Source organism: Carcharhinus amblyrhynchos, chromosome 34 (assembly GCF_965287045.1).
Source record: "Carcharhinus amblyrhynchos chromosome 34, sCarAmb.v2.hapA, whole genome shotgun sequence".
In the NCBI taxonomy this organism is placed as follows: Eukaryota; Metazoa; Chordata; class Chondrichthyes; order Carcharhiniformes; family Carcharhinidae; genus Carcharhinus; species Carcharhinus amblyrhynchos.
In genome coordinates, this window is record NC_137357.1 from 37501 (window position 1) to 57901 (window position 20401).

The following is a 20401-nucleotide window of genomic DNA, read 5'->3' on the forward strand; positions in this document are numbered from 1 at the left end:
CTGTCTCTCCTTATCTGTCTGTCTGTCTGTCTCTGTCTCTCTCTGTCTATGTAATGAGGCGGGTAGAATTAGGGACCTTGCGGTGAAGGATCCTCTTGGGGAGAGTGATCATTGTATGGTGGAGTTTCTGGTGCAGATGGAGGAGGAGAAAGTGGGTTCCCGGACACGCGTCCTCTGTTTGAAATGAGAGGGAGTACGTAGAATGAGAGAGGAATTGGCGAATGTGGACTGGGGGAGCGCGTTGGAGGGAGGGTCTTCTGTGGAGCAGTGGAGGATCTTTAAGGAGATCTTTCTTGGTGCTCAGTGGAAATTTATTCCGATGGTCAAAAAGGATAGTAGGAGGAGAGGTAATAAGCCGTGGATAACGAAGGAGGTGAAGGAAAGTGTTAAATTAAAAGCGGAGGAATTTAGAGTAGCTAAGAGTAGTGGGCGAGAAGAGATTGGGAGAGGTTTAAATGTCTCTCTGCATCTCTGTGTGTGTCTCTCTGTATCTGTGTGTCTCTCTCTCTTGCGTCTCTGTGTGGTCTCACCGTATCTGTGTGTGTCTCTCTCTGTATCTGTGTCTCTCTCTCTATGTATCTGTGTGTCTCTCACTCTTATCTGTATGTCTCCATCTCTCTGTATCTGTGTGTGTCTCTCTCTTTCTCTCTGTCTCTCTCTCTCTCCCTGTCTGTCTGTCTGTCTCTCTCTCTGTCACCCTCTCTCTGTCTCTCTATGTGTGACACTCTCTCTATGCATCTCTCTCTTTCACTCTCTGTGTCTCCCTCTGTCTCTTCTCTCTCTGGGTGGGTATCTTCTGTCTCTGGGTGTGTGTGCCTCTCTCTCCCTCTCTGTTTATCTGTTTCTCTCTCTTGTATCTGCGTCTCTCTATCTGTCTGTCTGTCTGTCCCTCTCTCTCTATCTGTGTCTCTCAGTCTGTATCTGTGTCTCCCCTTTCACTCTGTATCTGTGTGTGTGTCTCTCTCTGTATCTGTGTGTCTCTCTCCATCTCTGTCTGTCTGTCTTTCTCTGTATCTGTATTGTCTCTCTCTCTCTCTCTGTATCTGTCTGTCTGTCTCTCTATCAGTGTCTGTGTCTCTCTCACACTCTGTTGTGTGTCTCTCTCTGTCTGTGTGTGTGTCTCTCTCTCTCTTTGTCACTCTGTCTCTCTGTGTGTTTCTTTATATATGTGTCCCTCACTGTATTTTTCTCTGTATCTGTTTGTCTCTGTCTCTGTATCGCTGTGTCTCTGTATCGGTGTGTCTCTCTCTGTATTTCTCTCTGTGTCTCTCTGTTTCCACGTCTGTGTGTCTGTCACTGTATTTCTCCCTGTGTTTCTCTCTTTCTGTCTGTATATGTGTGTCACTCTGTATCTGTGTCTCTCTCTCTCTATATCTTTGTGTCTCTGTCTCTCTCTCTCTGTATCTGTGTGTCTCTGTATTCCGAAATTGCCCCTTAATGTCCCACGTTGTGAAGGTTGGGGGGATTGGCCATGCTAAATTGCCCCAGAGATGGAGAGACAGGGACACAGGGGAGCCCGAAACGCTACAGAAACAGGAGAAAGGTTTGAAAATGGAGGAATGTTTCTTATCCATCTATAAAAATAACCCACTCTGACAGCAGTTCCATTTCACACTCTCTGCTCAGTCCTGTGTTGGGGGGTAGGTTTAGTGTGGGATCAGTGTTTGCTTTTCCCAAACCGCAGTGAGATTCCCAACAAGGGCAAGAGGTTTCAGTGTTTAAAAATGTAAAGATTACAAAACCAAAGCAGACAGAGAGTGATGAGAGCTCACACCTTCAATGTAGTGATTCCCCCAATCTTTCCTTTTGTATATTGCTTCCTTCCTCTGTTTGAAGTTTTGGAGACGTAGACATTACTGAAACAATTCAATCTCTCACGACAATCCCTGTAAACAGCTTCTGGAAACAAATTGACACTTTAATCACCCAAAAAGCTGAATCTCCATTCAAACATCTCCCTCCCCATATCCTTGTAAATGTAAAGAGAACTCCCATTTCCCCAAAGCAGGAAGATATGGAATGGAATCACCTGAACCTCTCTATCAAAGATAGAAAGTTTCTTTTCTAGAAAGTTTATTTATTAGTGTCACAAGTAGGTTCACATTAACACTGGAATAAAGTTACTGTGAAAATCCCCTAGTCCCCACACTCCGGCGCCTGTTCGGGTTACACTGAGGGAGAATTTAGCAGGGTCAATACACCCTAACCAGCAGGTCTTTCAGATTGTGGGAGGAAACTAGAGCACCCGGAGGAAACCCACCCAGACACGGGGAGAACATACAGACTCAGCACAGACAGTGACCCAAGCTGGGAATCGAACCCGGGTCCCTGGAGCTGTGTACACAAGAACATAAGAAATAGGAGCAGGAGTAGGCCATCTAGCCCTTCGCACACTCACACACACACACACACACACACACACACACACACACACACACACACACACACACACACACACACAAAGAGAGAAACACAGATACACACAAAGAGAGAAAAAACACACACAGACGAGAGAATCACACACACAGAAACACACACACAAAGAGAGAAGCGCACACACAAACACACACAGAAACTGACGCACAGACAAAGAGAGAAACACACACACACACAGAAAGACACACATACACAAAGAGAGAAACACACACAGAGAGAAACAAACACACACACTGAAACACACACACACAAAGACAGAATCACAAACACAGAAACACACACACACACACACAGAAACACAGAGAGCGAGAGAGAGAGAAACACACACACAGAGAGAAACACAGCTACACAAACGAAACCACACACACACAAAGAGAGCAACACAGATACAGAAGGAGAAAATGCACACACACACACACACACACAAAGAGAGAAGCACAAACACACACACACAGCAAAACACACACACACAAAGAGAAACACACACACACAGAAACACACACAGAAACAGAGAGTGAGAGAAAGAGAAACACATGCACACACAGAGAAACACATACACAAAGAGAGAAACATACACACATACACACACTGAAACACACTCATATGCAAAGAGAGAAACACACACACACAAAGACAGAAACACACACACACAGACACACACACACACAGAAACACACCAAGAGAAACACAGACACAAACAAACACGCACACAAAGAGAGAAACACACACACACACAGAAATACACACAGAGAGAAACACACACAACGAGAAACACACACACACAAAGAGAAACACACACACACAAAGAGAAACACACACACACATACAGAGAAACACACACACAAAGAGAAACACACACACACTCACAAAGAGAGAAGCACACTCGCACACACAAAGAGAGAAACACACACACAAAGAGAGAAACACACACACACACGCCAATATCTTGTCCCAAAGGTAGGGGAGTCTAAAACTAGAGGGCAGGGGTTTAAGGTGAGAGGGGAGAGATACAAAAGTGTCCAGAGGGACAATTTTTTCACACAGAGGGTGGTGAGTGTCTGGAACAAGCTGCCAGAGGTAATAGTAGAGAGGGATACAATCTTGTCTTCTAAAAAATATTGAGACAGTTCCATGGGTAAGATGGGTCCAGATGGATATGGGCCAAATGTGGGCCATTGGGATTAGCTTAGGAGTTAAAAAAGGGGCAGCATGGGCAAGTGGGGCCAAAGGGCCTGTTTCCATGCTGTAAACCTCAGTGACTTTATGACTTACCCTCTCCCTCCCCCTGGTCTCTCTGCCTTCTCTCCTCACCCTCCACCACCCCCTCTCTCTGTATGTTAGTCTGTATGTCTATATGTGTGTGTGTAATTCTTTCTGTGTGTGTGTGTTTCCCTCTTTGTGTGTGTGTGTTTCTGTGTGTGCGTGTGTGTGTGTGTTTCTCGCTTTGTGTGTGTGTGTATGTGTATTTGCCGCTGTGTGTGTGTGTGTGTTTTTCTTTTCGTGTTTGTGTGTTTCTCTTCTGTCTGTGTGTGTGTTTCTCTCTTTGTGACTGTGTGTTCCTGTGTGTGCGTGTGTGTGTTGCTCTGTGTGTGTTTCTCGCTCTGTGCGTGTGTGTGTTTCTCACTCTGTGCGTGTGTGTGTTTCTCGCTCTGTGCGTGTGTGTGTTTCTCGCTCTGTGCGTGTGTGTGTTTCTCGCTCTGTGCGTGTGTGTGTTTCTCGCTCTGTGCGTGTGTGTTTCTCGCTTTGTGTGTATGTTTCTCTCTTTGTGTGTGTGTTTCTCTCTTTGTGTGTCCCTGGAGCTGTGTACACAAGAACATAAGAAATAGGAGCAGGAGTAGGCCATCTAGCCCTTCGCACACTCACACACACACACACACACACACAAAGAGAGAGAAACACACACACACACACACACACACACACACACACACACAGAAACACAGACACTGTGTGTGTGTGTTTTTTTGTTTGTGTGTGTTTTTTTGTTTCTGTGTGTGTGTCTACGTGTGTGTGTGTGTGTGTTTCTCTGTGTGTGTGTTTCTGTGTGTGTGTGTGTTTCTATCTTTGTGTGTGTGTGTGCTGCTCTTTGTGTGTATGTGTGATTCTCTGTGTGTGTGTGTGTGTGTGTGTGTCTGTGTGTGTATGTGAGTGTGTCTCTCTCTGTCTCTCATTCTGCTTCTCTCTCTGTGTCTCTGTATCTGTGTGTGTGTGTGTCTCTCTGTATCTGTGTGTGTGTGTCTCTCTCTCTGTATCTGTGTGTGTCTCTCTCTCTCTCTCTGCGTCTCTGTGTGTGTCTCTCTGTATCTGTGTGTGTCTCTCTCTCTGTATCTGCGCGTGTGTGTGTGTCTCTCTCTCTCTGCGTCTCTGTGTGTGTCTCACCGTATCTGTGTGTGTCTCTCTCTGTATCTGTGTCTGTCTCTCTCTATGTATCTGTGTGTCTCTCACCCTTATCTGTATGTCTCCATCTCTCTGCATCTCTGTGTGTCTCTCTCTGTATCTGTGTGTGTCTCTCTCTTTCTCTCTCTCTCTCTCTCCCTGTCTCTCTCTCTCTCTGTCACCCTCTCTCTGTCTCTCTATGTGTGACACTCTCTCTCTGCATTTCTCTCTTTCACTCCCTGTGTCTCACTCTGTCTCTTTCTCTCTCTCTGGGTGGGTATCTCTCTGTCTCTGGGTGTGTGTGCCTCTCTCTCCCTCTCTGTTTATCTGTTTCTCTCTCTGTATCTGCGTCTCTCTATCTGTCTGTCTGTCCCTCTCTCTCTATCTGTGTCTCTCTGTCTGTATCTGTGTCTCCCCCTTTCACTCTGTATCTGTGTGTGTGTCTCTCTCTCTCTGTATCTGTCTCACTCTCAGCATCTCTGTCTCTCTCTCTCTGTGCCTGTGTGTCTCTTTCTGTCTGTGTGTCTCTCTCTGTATCTGGGTGTGCCTCTCTCTCTCTCTCTGTTTATCTGTTTCTCTCTCTGTATCTGCGTCTCTCTATCTGACTCTCTCTCTCTATCTGTATCTCACTGTCTGTAACTGTGTCTCTCTGTATCTGTCTCACTCTCAGCATCTCTGTCTGACTCTCTCTGTGTCTGTGTGTGTCTCTTTCTGTGTGTATCTCTCTCTCTCTGTATCTGTGTGCGTGTCTCTCTCTGTATCTGTGTGTGTGTCTCTCTCCCTCTGTATCTGTGTGTGTGTCTCTCTCTGTATCTGTGTGTGTCTCTCTCTGTATCTGTGTGTGTCTCTCTCCATCTCTGTCTGTCTGTCTTTCTCCGTATCTGTATTGTCTCTCTCTCTCTCTCTGTATCTGTCTGTCTGTCTCTCTATCAGTGTCTGTGTCTCTCTCACACTCTGTTGTGTGTCTCTCTCTGTCTCTGTGTGTGTCTCTCTCTCTTTGTCACTCTGTCTCTCTGTATCTGTGTGTTTCTTTATATATGTGTCCCTCACTGTATTTTTCTCTGTATCTGTTTGTCTCTGTCTCTGTATCGCTGTGTCTCTGTATCGGTGTGTCTCTCTCTGTATTTCTCTCTGTGTCTCTCTGTTTCCACGTCTGTGTGTCTGTCACTGTATTTCTCCCTGTGTTTCTCTCTTTCTGTCTGTATATGTGTGTCACTCTGTATCTGTGTCTCTCTCTCTCTGTATCTTTGTGTCTCTGTCTCTCTCTCTCTGTATCTGTGTGTCTCTGTATTCCGAAATTGCCCCTTAGTGTCCCACGTTGTGAAGGTTGGGGGGATTGGCCATGCTAAATTGCCCCAGAAATGGAGAGACAGGGACACAGGGGAGCCCGAAACACTACAGAAACAGGAGAAAGGTTTGAAAATGGAGGAATGTTTCTTATCCATCTATAAAAATAACCCACTCTGACAGCAGTTCCATTTCACACTCTCTGCTCAGTCCTGTGTTGGGGGGGGGTTTAGTGTGGGATCAGTGTTTGCTTTTCCCAAACCGCAGTGAGATTCCCAACAAGGGCAAGAGGTTTCAGTGTTTAAAAATGTAAAGATTACAAAACCAAAGCAGACAGAGAGTGATGAGAGCTCACACCTTCAATGTAGTGATTCCCCCAATCTTTCCTTTTGTATATTGCTTCCTTCCTCTGTTTGAAGTATTGGAGACGTAGACATTACTGAAACAATTCAATCTCTCGGGACAATCCCTGTAAACAGCTTCTGGAAACAAATTGACACTTTAATCACCCAAAAAGCTGAATCTCCATTCAAACATCTCCCTCCCCATATCCTTGTAAATGTAAAGAGATCTCCCATTTCCCAAAAGCAGGAAGATATGGAATGGAATCACCTGAACCTCTCTATCAAAGATAGAAAGTTTCTTTTCTATAAAGTTTATTTATTAGTGTCACAAGTAGGTTCACATTAACACTGGAATAAAGTTACTGTGAAAATCCCCTAGTCCCCACACTCCGGCGCCTGTTCGGGTTACACTGAGGGAGAATTTAGCAGGGTCAATACACCCTAACCAGCACGTCTTTCAGATTGTGGGAGGAAACCGGAGCACCCGGAGGAAACCCACCCAGACACGGGGAGAACATACAGACTCCACACAGACAGTGACCCAAGCTGGGAATCGAACCCGGGTCCCTGGAGCTGTGTACACAAGAACATAAGAAATAGGAGCAGGAGTAGGCCATCTAGCCCTTCGCACACTCACACACACACACACACACACACACACACACACAGAGAAACACACACACACACACACAGAGAAACACACACACAGAGAAACACAGACACACAAAGAGAGAAATACACACACACAGAGCAACACGCACACAGATATACACACACAGACAAAGAGAGAAATACACACAAACACAAAGAGAGAAAGAAGACACACACACGAGAGAAACACACACACACAGCAACACACACACTCACAAAAAGAGAAGCACACACACACAGAAACACACACACACATCAATGTCTTTTCCCAAAGGTAGTGGAGTCTAAAACTAGAGGGCAGGGGTTTAAGGTGAGAGGGGAGAGATACAAAAGTGTCCAGAGGGACAATTTTTTCACACAGAGGGTGGTGCGTGTCTGGAACAAGCTGCCAGAGGTAATAGTAGAGAGGGATACAATCTTGTCTTCTAAAAAATATTGAGACAGTTCCATGGGTAAGATGGGTACAGAGGGATATGGGCCAAATGTGGGTCATTGGGATTAGCTTAGGAGTTAAAAAATGGGCAGCATGGGCAAGTGGGGCTGAAGGGCCTGTTTCCATGCTGTAAACCTCTGTGACTTTATGACTTACCCTCTCCCTCCCCCTGGTCTCTCTGCCTTCTCTCCTCACCCTCCACCACCCCCTCTCTCTGTATGTTAGTCTGTATGTCTATATGTGTGTATGTAATTCTTTCTGTGTGTGTGAGTTTCCCTCTTTGTGTGTGCTTGTGTGTGTATGTGTGTATTTGCCGCTGTGCGTGTGTGTGTGTGTGTGTGTGTGTGTGTTTGTTTCTCTTTTTGTGTTTGTGTGTTTCTCTTTTTGTGTGTGTGTGTTTCTCTCTTTGTGACTGTGTGTGTGTGCGTGTGTGTGTTGCTCTGTGCGTGTTTCTCGCTCTGTGCGTGTGTGTGTTTCTCGCTCTGTGCGTGTGTGTGTTTCTCGCTCTGTGCGTGTGTGTGTTTCTCGCTCTGTGCGTGTGTGTGTTTCTCGCTCTGTGCGTGTGTGTTTCTTGCTTTGTGTGTATGTTTCTCTCTTTGTGTGTTTCTGTTTGTGTGTGTTTGTGTTTTTCTCTTTGTGCGTGTGTCTGTTTTTCTCTTTGTGTGTGTGTGTGTGTGTGTGTTTCTCTCTTTGTGACTGCGTGTGTTTCTGTTTGTCTGTGCGTGTGTGTTGCTGTGTGTGTGTGTGTTTCTCTCTTTGTGTGTGCGTGTGTTCCTCTTTGTGAGTGTGTGTTTCTCTCTTTGTGTGTGTGTGTGTTTCTGTGTGTGTGTGTGTTGCTCTGTGCGTGTTTCTCGCTCTGTGCGTGTGTGTGTTTCTCGCTTTGTGTGTGTGTGTTTCTGTGTGTGTGTGTGTGTTGCTCTGTGTGTGTTTCTTGTTCTGTGCGTGTGTGTTTCTCACTCTGCGTGTGGATGTTTCTCGCTCTGTGCGTGTGTGTGTTTCTCGCTTTGTGTGTGTGTTTCTCTTTTTGTGTTTGTATGTTTTTCTGTTTGTGTGTGTGTTTCTCTCTTTGTGTGTGTGTTTCTCTCTTTGTGTCTGTGTGTTCTCCTGTGTGTGTGTGAGTGTGTTTCTTTCTTTGTGTGAGTGTGTTTCTTTCTTTGTGTGAGTGTGTTTCTCTCTTTGTGTGTGTGTGTGTGTGTGTGTGTTCCTCTTTTTGTGTTTGTGTGTTTTTCTCTTTGGGTGTGTGTGTGATTCTCTCTTCGTGTGTGTGTGTTTCTCTCTTTGTGTGTGTGTTTCTCTCTTTGTGTGTGTGTGTTCCTCGTTTTGTGTGTGTGTGTGTGTTTCTCGCTTTGTGTGTGTGTGTGTTTCTCGCTTTGTGTGTGTGTGTGTTTCTCGCTTTGTGTGTGTGTTTTTCTCTCTTTGTGTTTGTGTTTCTCTCTTTGTGTCTGTGTGTGCTTCTGTGTGTGTGTGTGTGTGTGTGTTTCTTTGTGTGAGTGTGTTTCTCTCTTTGTGTGTGTGTGCGTTTCTCTCTTTGTGTGTGTGTGTGTTTCTCTCTTTGTGTGTGTGTGTGTGTTTCTCTCTTTGTGTGTGTGTGTTTCTCGCTTTGTGTGTGTGTGTCTGTTTCTCACTTTGTGTGTGTGTGTGTGTGTGCTTCTCTTTTTGTGTTTGTATGTTTTTTCTCTTTTTGTGTGTGTGTTTCTCTCTTTTTGTGTGTGTGTTTCTCTCTTTGTGTGTGTTTCTCTCTTTTTGTGTGTGTGTTTCTCTCTTTGTGTGTGTGTGTTTCTCTCTTTGTGTGTGTGTGTGTGTGTGTTTCTCTCTTTGTGTGTGTTTCTCTCTTTGTGTGTGTTTCTCTCTTTGTGTGTGTGTGTTTCTCTCTTTGTGTGTGTGTGTTTCTCTCTTTGGGTGTGTGTGTGTTTCTCTCTTGTATGTATGTATGTTTCTGTGTGTGCGTGCATTTCTCTCTTTGTGACTGTGTGTGTTTCTCTCTTTGTGACTGTGTGTCTGTTTGAATGTTTGTTGCTCTGTGCGTGTGTCTTGCTCTGTGGGTGTGTGTTTCTCGCTTTGTGTGTGTGTGTCTCTCTCTTTTTGTGTTTGTGTGCGTTTCTCTTTTTGTGTTTGTGTGTTTTTCTCTTTGTGTGTGTGTGTTTCTCTCTTTGTGTGTGTGTGTGTTTCTCTGTGTGTGTGTTTCTCTGTGTGTGTGTTTCTCTGTGTGTGTGTTTCTCCGTGTGTGTTTTTTTCTCCCTTTGTGTGTTTGTGCTTCTCTGTGCGTGTGTGCGTTTCTCTCTGTGTGTGTTTTTTTCTCTTTATGTGCTTGGGTGTTTCTCTGTGTGTTTCTGTGTGTGAGTGCGTGTTTATCTGTTTGTGTGTGTGTGCTTCTCTCCTTGTGTGTGAGTTTGTGTGTGCGTGTTTCTCTCTTTGTGTGTTTCTCTCTCTTTGTGTGTGTGTTTCTGTGTGTGTGTGTTTCTCTCTTTGTGTGTTTGTGTGTGTGTGTGTTTCTCTTTATGTGTTTCTCTCTCTTTGTGTGTGTGTTTCTCTCTTTCTGTGTGTGTTTGTGTGTGTGCGTGTGTGTCTCTTTGTGCGTGTGTGTGTTTCTCTCTTTCTGTGTGCGTCTGTTTTTCTCTTTGCGTGTGTGCGTGTTTCTGTGTTTGTGTGTGTTTCTCTCTTTGTGACTGTATGTGTTTCTCTCTTTGTGTGTGTTGCTCTGTGCGTGTGTGTTGCTCTGTGTGTGTCTGTGTTTCTCTCTTTGCATGTGTTTCTCTGTGTGTGTGTTTCTCTGTGTGTGCGTGTGTTTCTCTCTTTGTGTGTTTCTTTCTCTTTGAGTGAGTGTGTTTCTGTGTGTGTGTGTGTTTCTCTCTTTGTATGTGTGTTTCTGTGTGTGGGTGTTTCTCTCTTTGTCTGTGTGTTTCTGTGTGTGGGTGTTTTTGTCTCTGTGTGCTTCTCTCTTCGTATGTGTGTTTCTGTGTGTGGGTGTTTCTCTCTTTGTCTGTGTGTTTCTGTGTGTGGGTGTTTTTGTCTCTGTGTGTTTCTCTCTTTTTATGTGTGTTTCTGTGTGTGGGTGTTTTTGTCTCTGTGTGTTTCTCTCTTTGTGTGTGTGTGTTTTTTTACATGCTTGTGTATTTCTCTCTTTGTGTATCTGTGTTTCCCTTTTTGTGTGTGTGTGCTCCTCTGTATGTGTGTGTGTGTGTTTCCTGCTTATAGAACATAGAACACTACAGCACAAACAGGCCCTTCGGCCCACAAGTTGCGCCGATCACATCATCACCTACCAACCTACAGACCTATCTATAACCCTCAATCTCATTAAACCCCATATACTCATCCAGAAGTCTTTTAAAAGACCCCAGCGAGTTCGCCTCCACCACCACTGACGGCAGCCGATTCCATTCACTCACCACCCTCTGAGTGAAAAACTTACCCCTAACATCACTTCTGAACCTCCCTCCCCGCACCTTAAATCTGTGTCCTCTCGTAGCGACCATTTCAAACCGGGGAAATAGCCTCTGAGAGTCCACCCTATCTATTCCTCTCAACATTTTGTGTGTTTGTGTTTCTCTCTTTGTGTGTGTCTGTTTTTTTTTTCTCTTTATGTGCTTGTGTGTTTCTGTGTGTGTGTGTGTTTATCTGTGTGTGCGTGTGTTTCTCTCTTTGTATGTGTGGTGTTTCTCTCTTTGAGAAATAGGAAATAGGAGCAGGAGTAGGCCATCTAGCCCTTCACACACACACACACACAGTGTTTCTCTCTTTGTGTGGGTGTGTGTTTCTCTCTGTGTTTCTCTATGTGTGTCTGTGTTTCTGTGTGTGTTTGTTTCTCTCTTTGTGTGTGTGTGTATTTTTCTCTCTTTGTGTGTGTGTGTGTGTTTCTCTGTGTGTGTGTGTGTTTCTCTCTTGTGTGTATGCATGTTTTTCTCTTTGTGTGTGTGTTTATGTATGCGTGTTTCTCTCTTTCTGTGTGTGTGTGTTTCTGTATGTGTGTGTGTGTTTCTCTGTGTTTGTGTCCGTGTGTTTCTCTGTGTGTGTGTTTCTCTCTTTGTGTGTGTGTGTTTTTCTACTTTGTGTTTTTTCTCTATGTGTGTATCTGTGTGTGTCTCTCTGTATCTGTGTGTCTCTCTCTCACTCTATCTGTATGTCTCTCTGTCTGTATCTGTTGTGTCTATCTCTCTCTGCATCTGTGTGTGTGTCACTCTCTCTCTGTATCTCTCTCTCCTTCTCTCTCTGTATCTGTGTGTGTCTCTCTCTGTATCTGTGTGTCTCTCTCTGCATCTGTATGTCTCCATCTCTCTGTATCTGTGTGTGTCTCTCTCTCTTTCTCTCTGTCTCTCTCTCTCTCTCTCTGTCTCTGTATGTGTGACACTCTCTCTTTGCGTCTCTCTCTTTCACCCTCTGTGTCTCACTCTGCCTCTTTCTCTCTCTCTGGATGGGTATCTCTCTGTCTCTGGGTGTGTGTGTGTCTCTCTCTCTGTTTCTCTGCTTATCTCTCTGTATCTGTGTCTCTCTCTATCTGTCTGTTTCTCTCTCTTTCTGTCTCCCTATCTGTGTTTCTCTGTCTGTATCTGTGTCTCCCCCTTTCACTCTGTATCTGTGCGTCTCTCTCTCTCTCTCTGTATCTGTCTCACTCTCAGCATCTCTGTCTCTCTCTCTCTGTGTCTGTGTGTCTCTCTCTGTGTCTGTGTGTGTCTCTCTCCCTCTCTGCCTGTCTGTCTTTCTCTGTATCTCTCTCTCGCTCTCTGTATATGTCTGTCTGTCTCTCTCTGTATCCGTGCCTGTGTCTCTCTCTCTCACTCTGTTGTGTGTGTCTCTCTCCGTCTCTGCGTGTGTGTCTCTCTGTATCTGTGTGTTTCTTTATATATGTGTCCCTCTCTGTATTTTTCTCTGTCTCTCTGTATCTGTTTGTCTCTGTCTCTGTATCGCTGTGTCTCTGTATCGGTGTGTCCCTCTCTGTATTTCTCTCTGTGTCCCTCGTTTCCACGTCTGTGTGTCTGTCACTGTATTTCTCCCTGTGTTTCTCTCTTTCTGTCTGTATATGTGTGTCTCTCTGTATCTGTGTGTCTCTCTCTCTGTGTCTGTGTGTCTCTCTGTCTCTCTCTGTATCTGTGTGTCTCTCTGTATCTGTGTGTCTCTGTATTCCGAAATTGCCCCTTAATTTCCCAAGTTGTGAAGGTTGGGGGGATTGTCCATGCTAAATTACCCCAGAGATGGAGAGATGTGTGTGCCTCTCTCTCTTTGTGTGTGTCTATCTCTCTTTGAATGTGTGTGTTTTTGTGTTTGTCTGTGTGTGTGTATATGTGTGTGTGTCTCTCTCTGTCTCTCTCATTCTGCTTCTCTCTCTCTCTGTCTCTTGTATGTGTGTCCCTCTGTATCTATGTCTCTCTCTCTCTGTCTCTTTCTCTCCCTGTCTCTCTCTCTGTCTATGTCTCTCTCTGTATCTCTCTCTCTCCTTCCCTGTCTCTCTCCCTGTCACTATCTCTCTCCCTCTTTGCGTGCATGTCTCTCTCTCTGTCTCTCTCTGCCTCTATCTCTCTCTCTCTCTGCATCTGTCTCTCTCTTTATATCTGGCTCTGTCTGTATCTATGTGTGTGTGTCTCTCTCTCTGTGTCTCTGTGTGTGTCTCTCTGTATCTGTGTGTGTCTTTCTCTATCTGTGTGTGTCTCACTGTATCTGAGTGTCTCTCTCTCTCACTCTGTCTGTATGTCTCCCTCTCTGTATCTGTTGTGTCTATCTCTCTCTGAATCTGTGTGTGCGTGTATCTCTCTCTCTGCATCTGTGTGTGCGTGTCTCTCTCTCTCTGTATCTGTGTGTGTGTTTGTCTCTGTATCTGTGTGTGCGTGTCTCTCTCTCTGTATCTGTGTGTGCGTCCCTCTCTCTCTGTATCTCTTTCTCTCTCTCTCTGTATGTGTGTGTCTCGCTGTATCTGTGTGTCTCTGTCTTTTTGTATCTGTGTGTCTCTGTAACTGTGTGTGTCTCTCTGTATCTGTGTGTCTCTGTCTTTTTGTATCTGTGTGTCTCTGTAACTGTGTGTGTCTCTCTCTGTATCTGTGTGTCTCTCTCTTTTTGTATCTGTGTGTCTCTCGCTCTACCTTTATGTCTCCATCTCTCTGTATCTGTGTGTGGCTCCATCTTTCTCTCTGTCTCTCTCTCTCTCTCACTCTCCCCCTGTCTCTCTCTTTCTCTCTCTGTCTCCCTCTCTCTCTGTCTCCCTCTCTCTGCCTCTGTATGTGTGACACTCTCTCTCTCTCTGCGTCTCTCTCTTTCACTCTCTGTGTCTCACTCTGTCTCTCTCTCTCTCTCTGGGTGGGTATCTCTCTGTCTCTGGGTGTGTCTCTCTCTGTCTCTGTCTCTCTGTTTATCTGTTTCTCTCTCTGTATCTGTGTCTCTCTCTGTCTCTCTATCTGTCTGTGTTTCTCTGTCTGTATCTGAGTCGCCCCTTTCACTCTGTATCTGTGTGTCTCTTTCTCTCTCTGTATCTGTCTCACTCTCAGCATCTCTGTCTCTCTCTCTGTGTGTCTGTGTGTGTCTCTTTCTGTGTTTGTCTCTCTCTGTATCTGTGTGTGTCTCTCTCCCTCTCTGTCTGTCTGTCTTTCTCTGTATCTGTCTCTCTCTCTGTGTATCTGTCTGTCTGTCTCTATCTGTGTCTATGTCTCTCTCTCTCACTCTGTTGTGTGCGTCTGTCTCTCTGTCTCTGTGTGTGTGTCTCTCTCTTTGACACTCTGTATCTGTGTCTCTCTGTATCTGTGTGTTTCTTTATATATGTGTCCCTCTCTGTATTTTTCTCTGTCTCTCTGTATCTGTTTGTCTCTGTCCCTGTATCACTGTGTCTCTGTATCTGTGTGTCCCTCTCTGTATTTCTCTCTGTGTCCCTCTGTTTCCACGTCTGTGTTTCTGTCACTGTATTTCTCCCTGTGTTTCTCTCTTTCTGTCTGTATATGTGTGTCACTCTGTATCTGTGTGTGTCTCTCTCTGTATCTGTGTGTCTCTCTCTTTTTGTATCTGTGTGTCTCTCGCTCTACCTTTGTCTCCATCTCTCTGTATCTGTGTGTGGCTCTATCTTTCTCTCTGTCTCACTCTCTCTCTCTCTCTCACTCTCCCCCTGTCTCTCTCTTTTTCTCTCTGTCTCCCTCTCTCTCTGTCTCCCTCTCTCTGCCTCTGTATGTGTGACACTCTCTCTCTCTGCGTCTCTCTCTTTCACTCTCTGTGTCTCACTCTGTCTCTCTCTCTCTCTCTCTGGGTGGGTATCTCTCTGTCTCTGGGTGTGTTTCTCTCTGTCTCTGTCTCTCTGTTTATCTGTTTCTCTCTCTGTATCTGTGTCTCTCTCTGTCTCTCTCTCTCTCTATCTATCTGTGTCTCTCAGTCTGTATCTGTGTCTCCCCTTTCACTCTGTATCTGTGCGTCTCTCTCTCTCTGTATCTGTCTCACTCTCAGCATCTCTGTCTCTCTCTCTCTGTGTCTGCGTGTGTCTCTTTCTGTGTTTGTCTCGCTCTGTGTCTGTGTGTGTGTCTCTCTCTGTATCTGTGTGTGTCTCTCTCCCTCTCTGTCTGTCTGTCTTTCTCTGTATCTGTCTCTCTGTATCTGTCTGTCTGTCTCTCTCAGTATCCGTGTCTATGTCTCTCTCTCTCACTCTGTTGTGTGTGTCTGTCTCTCTGTCTCTGTGTGTGTGTCTCTCTCTTTGACACTCTGTATCTGTGTCTCTCTGTATCTGTGTGTTTCTTTATATATGTGTCCCTCTCTGTATTTTTCTCTGTCTCTCTGTATCTGTTTGTCTCTGTCCCTGTATCACTGTGTCTCTGTATCTGTGTGTCCCTCTCTGTTTTTCTCTCTGTGTCTCTCTGTTTCCACGTCTGTGTTTCTGTCACTGTATTTCTCCCAGTGTTTCTCTCTTTCTGTCTGTATATGTGTGTCACTCTGTATCTGTGTGTCTCTCTCTCTGTATGTGTGTGTGTTTCTCTCTTTGTGTGTGTGTGTTTCTCTCTGTGTGCATGTGTTTCTGTGTGTGTGTGTTCTCTTTGTGTTTGTCTCTTTGTGCATCTGTGTTTCTCTCTTTGTGTTTGTGTGTGTTTGCGTGTGTGTTTCTCTTTCTATGTGTGTGTGTGTCTCTCGCTTTGTGTGTGCGTGTGCTTCTCTCTGTGTCTTTCTGTGTGTGTGTGTTTCTGTATGTGTGTGCTTGTGTTTCTGTGCGTGTGTGTTTCTCTCTTTGTGTGTGTGTGTTTCTCTCTTTGTTTGTGTGTGTGTGTCTTTTTTTTCTCTTTGTGTCTCTGTGTTTCTCTATTTGTGTGTGTTTGTGTGTGTGTGTATTTCTCTCTTGTGTATCTGTTTGTATGTGTGTATTTTTCTGTGTGTGTGTGTATCTGTGTTTCTCTCTTTTTGTGTGTGTCTGTTTCTAACTCTGTGTGTGTGTGTTTCTCTCTTTGTGTGTTTGTGCTCATCTATTTGTGTGCTTGTGTGTTTCTCTCTTTGTGTGTGCGTGTGTTTCTCTCTTTGTGTGTGTGTGTGTTTCTCTCTTTGTGTGTGTGTGTGTTTTCTCTCTTTGTGTGTGCGTGTGTTTCTCTCTTTGTGTGTGTGTGTGTTTTCTCTCTTTTTGTGTGTGTGTTTCTCTTTGTGTGTGTGTTTGTTCTCTTTATGTTTTTTTCTCTTGTGTGTATGTGTCTTTCTGTCTCTTTGTGTGTGTTTCTCTCTTTGTGTGTGTGTTTCAGTGTGTTTCTCTTTATGTTTTTTCTCTTTGTGTGTGCATGTGTTTCTCTCTTTGTGTGTGTTTCTTTGTATGTTTCTGTGTGTCTGTTTCTTTGTGTGTGTGTGTGTGTTTCTGTGTGTGTGTGTGTGTTTCTGTGTGTGTGTGTGTGTGTGTGTATGTATGTTTCTGCATGTGTGTTTGTTTCTCTCTGTGTGTGTCCGTGTGGCTGTGTGTGTTTCTGTGTGGCTGTGTGTGGGTGTTTCTGCGTGAGAATGTGCGTGTTTCTCTCTTTGTGCATGTGTTACTCTGTGTGTGTGTGTGTGTGTGTGTGTGTGTGTGGTGTGTGTGTGTTTTTCTGTGTGTGTGTGTGTGTGTGTGTGTTTCTCTGTGTGTGTGTCCGTGTGGCTGTGTGTGTTTCTGTGTGTGTGTGTGTGTTTCTGCATGAGTATGTGTGTGTTTCTCTCTTTGTGCATGTGTTACTCTCTTTGTGTGTGTGTTTTTTCTCTCTGTTTTATTTTCTCTTTGCGTGTATGTGTTTCTCTCTTTGTGTGTGTGTGTTTCTCTCTTTGTGTGTGTGTGTGTTTCTCTTTGTGTGTGTGTATTTCTCTCTTTGTGTGCATGTGTTTTGTGTGTGTGTGTCTCTGTGTCTCTGTATGTGTGTGTCTCTCTCTGTGTCTCTCTCTCTCGCTCTCTGTCTCTCTCTCTCTGTGTCTCTCTCTTTCTCTGTGGCTGTTTCTCTATGTGTGTGTTTCTGTATGTGTGTGTGTGTGTGTTTCTGTGTGTGTGTGTGTTTTTCTCTGTGTGTGTGTGTTTTTCTTTGTGTGTGCGTGTGTGTTTCTCTCTTTGTGTGTGCGTTTCTGTTTGTGTGTGTGTGTTTCTCTGTGTGTGCGTGTGTGTTTCTCACTGTGTGTGCGTTCTCGCATTGCTTGTGTGTGTGTTTCTCTCTGTGTTTCTCTGTGTATGTCTGTGTTTCTGTGTGTGTGTGTGTGTTTCTCTCTTTGTGTGTGTGTCTTTTTTTCTCTTTGAGTGTCTGTGTTTCTCTATTTATGTGTGTTTGTGTGTGTGTGTGTATTTCTCTCTTTGAGTGTTTGTTTCTCTTTGTGTGTGTTTCTCTTTTGTGAGTGTGTGTGTGTTTCTCTCTTGTGTATCTGTTTGTATGTGTGTATTTTTCTGTGTGTGTGTGTATCTGTGTTTCTCTTTTTTTGTGTGTGTCTGTTTCTAACTCTGTGTGTGTGTGTTTCTCTCTTTGTGTGTTTGTGCTCATCTATTTGTGTGCTTGTGTGTTTCTCTCTTTGTGTGTGTGTGTGTGTTTCTCTCTTTGTGTGTGTGTGTTTTCTCTCTTTTTGTGTGTGTGTTTCTCTCTTTGTGTGTGTGTGTGTTTTCTCTCTTTTTGTGTGTGTGTTTCTCTCTTTGCGTGTATGTGTTTCTCTCTTTGTGTGTGTTTCAGTGTGTGTGTGTTTCTCTGTGTCTGTGTGTGTGTTTCTCTGTGTCTGTGTGTGTGTTTCTCTCTTTGTGTGTGTGTGTGTTTCTCTTTGTGTGTGTGTGTATTTCTCTCTTTGTGTGCATGTGTTTTGTGTGTGTGTGCCTCTGTGTCTCTGTATGTGTGTGTCTCTCTCTGTATGTGTCTCCCTCTCTGTGTCTCTCTCTCACTCTCTGTCTCTCTCTCTCTCTGTCTCTCTCTTTCTCTGTGGCTGTTTCTCTATGTGTGTGTTTCTGTGTGTGTGTGTGTGTGTGTGTGTGTGTGTTTTTCTGTGTGTGTGTGTTTCTCTCTTTGTGTGTGTGTCTTTTTTTTCTCTTTGTGTCTCTGTGTTTCTCTATTTATGTGTGTTTGTGTGTGTGTGTGTATTTTTCTCTTTGAGTGTTTGTTTCTCTTTTGTGTGTGTGTGTGTTTCTCTCTTGTGTATCTGTTTGTATGTGTGTATTTTTCTGTGTGTGTGTGTATCTGTGTTTCTCTCTGTGTGTGTCTGTTTCTAACTCTGTGTGTGTGTGTTTCTCTCTTTGTGTGTTTGTGCTCATCTATTTGTGTGCTTGTGTGTTTCTCTCTTTGTGTGTGCGTGTGTTTCTCTCTTTGTGTGTGTGTTTTCTCTCTTTTTGTGTGTGTGTTTCTCTCTTTGAGTGTGTGTGTTTCTCTCTTTGTGTGTGTGTGTGTTTTCTCTCTTTTTGTGTGTGTGTGTTTCTCTTTGTGTGTGTGTTTGTTCTCTTTATGTTTTTTCTCTCTTGTGTGTATGTGTCTCTCTCTTTGTGTGTGTTTCTCTCTTTGTGTGTGTGTGTTTCTCTGTGTGTGTGTGTGTTTCTCTCTTTGTGTGTGTGTGTGTTTCTCTCTTTGTGTGTGTGTGTGTGTTTCTCTCTTTGTGTGTGTGTGTGTTTCTCTCTTTGTGTGTGTGTGTGTTTCTCTCTTTGTGTGTGTGTGTTTCTCTGTGTGTGTGTGTGTGTGTTTCTCTCTTTGTGTGTGTGTGTTTCTCTCTTTGTGTGTGTGTTTCTCTGTGTGTGTGTGTGTTTCTCTCTTTGTGTGTGTGTGTTACTCTCTTTGTGTGTGTCTGTGTGTTTCTCTCTGTGTGTGTCTGTGTGGCTGTGTGTTTCTGCGTGAGTCTGTGTGTTTCTCTCTTTGTGTGTGTGTTTTTTCTCTATGTTTTATTTTCTCTTTGCGTGTATGTGTTTCTCTCTTTGTGTGTGTCTGTGTGTTTCTGCGTGAGTGTGTGTGTGTTTCTCTCTTTGTGTGTGTGTTTTTTCTCTATGTTTTATTTTCTCTTTGCGTGTATGTGTTTCTCTCTTTGTGTGTGTTTCAGTGTGTGAGTGTTTCTCTCTGCCTGTGTGTCTGTTTCTCTCTTTCTGTGTGTGTGTGTGTTTCTCTCTTTCTGTGTGTGTGTGTGTGTTTCTGTGTGTGTGTGTTTCTCTCTTTCTGTGTGTGTGTGTGTTTCTCTCTTTCTGTGTGTGTGTGTGTGTGTGTGTGTGCGTGTGTGTTTCTGTGTGTGTGTGTTTCTCTCTTTCTGTGTGTGTGTGTCTGTTTCTCTGTTTGTGTGTGTGTGTTTCTCTCTTTCTGTGTGTGTGTGTGTCTGTTTCTCTCTTTGTGTATGTGTGTTTCTCTTTGTGTGTGTATGTGTTTCTCTCTTGTGTGTATGTGTGTTTCTCTGTTTCTGTATGTGTATGTGTGTTTCTCTGTGTTTGTGTCCGTGTGTTTCTCTGTGTGTGTGTTTCTCTTTTTGTGTGTGTGTGTTTTTCTTCTTTGTGTTTTTTCTCTATGTGTGTATCTGGGTGTGTCTCTCTGTATCTGTGTGTCTCTCTCTCTCACTCTATCTGTATGTCTCTCTGTCTGTATCTGTTGTGTCTATCTCTCTCTGCATCTGTGTGTGTGTCACTCTCTCTCTGTATCTCTCTCTCCTTCTCTCTCTGTATCTGTGTGTGTCTCTCTCTATATCTGTGTGTCTCTCTCTATATCTGTGTGTCTCTCTCTGCATCTAAGTGTCTCTGTCTCTCTGTATCTGTGTGTGTCTCTCTGTATCTGTGTGTCTCTCTCTCTTTGTATCTGTGTCTCTCGCTCTATCTGTATGTCCCCATCTCTCTGTATCTGTGTGTCTCTCTCTCTCTTTCTCTCTGTCTCTCTCTCTCTCTCTCTCTCTCTCTCTCTCTCTGTCTCTCATGTGTGACACTCTCTCTTTGCGTCTCTCTCTTTCACCCTCTGTGTCTCACTCTGTCTCTTTCTCTCTCTCTGGATGGGTATCTCTCTGTCTCTGGGTGTGTGTGTGTCTCTCTCTCTCTGTTTCTCTGTTTATCTCTCTGTATCTGTGTCTCTCTCTATCTGTCTGTATGTCTCTCTCTCTCTCTGTCTCTCTATTGGCGTCTCTCTGTCTGTATCTGTGTCTCCCCCTTTCACTCTGTATCTGTGCGTCTCTCTCTCTCTCTCTGTATCTGTCTCACTCTCAGCATCTCTGTCTCTCTCTCTCTGTGTCTGTGTGTGTCTCTTTCTGTGTCTGTGTGTGCGTCTCTCCCTCTCTGTCTGTCTGTCTTTCTCTGTATCTCTCTCTCGCTCTCTGTATCTGTCTGTCTCTCTCTGTATCCGTGCCTGTGTCTCTCTCTCACTCTGTTGTGTGTGTGTCTCTCTCTCTGTCTCTGCGTGTGTGTCTCTCTGTATCTGTGTGTTTCTTTATATATGTGTCCCTCTCTGTATTTTTCTCTGTCTCTCTGTATCTGTTTGTCTCTGTCTCTGTATCGGTGTGT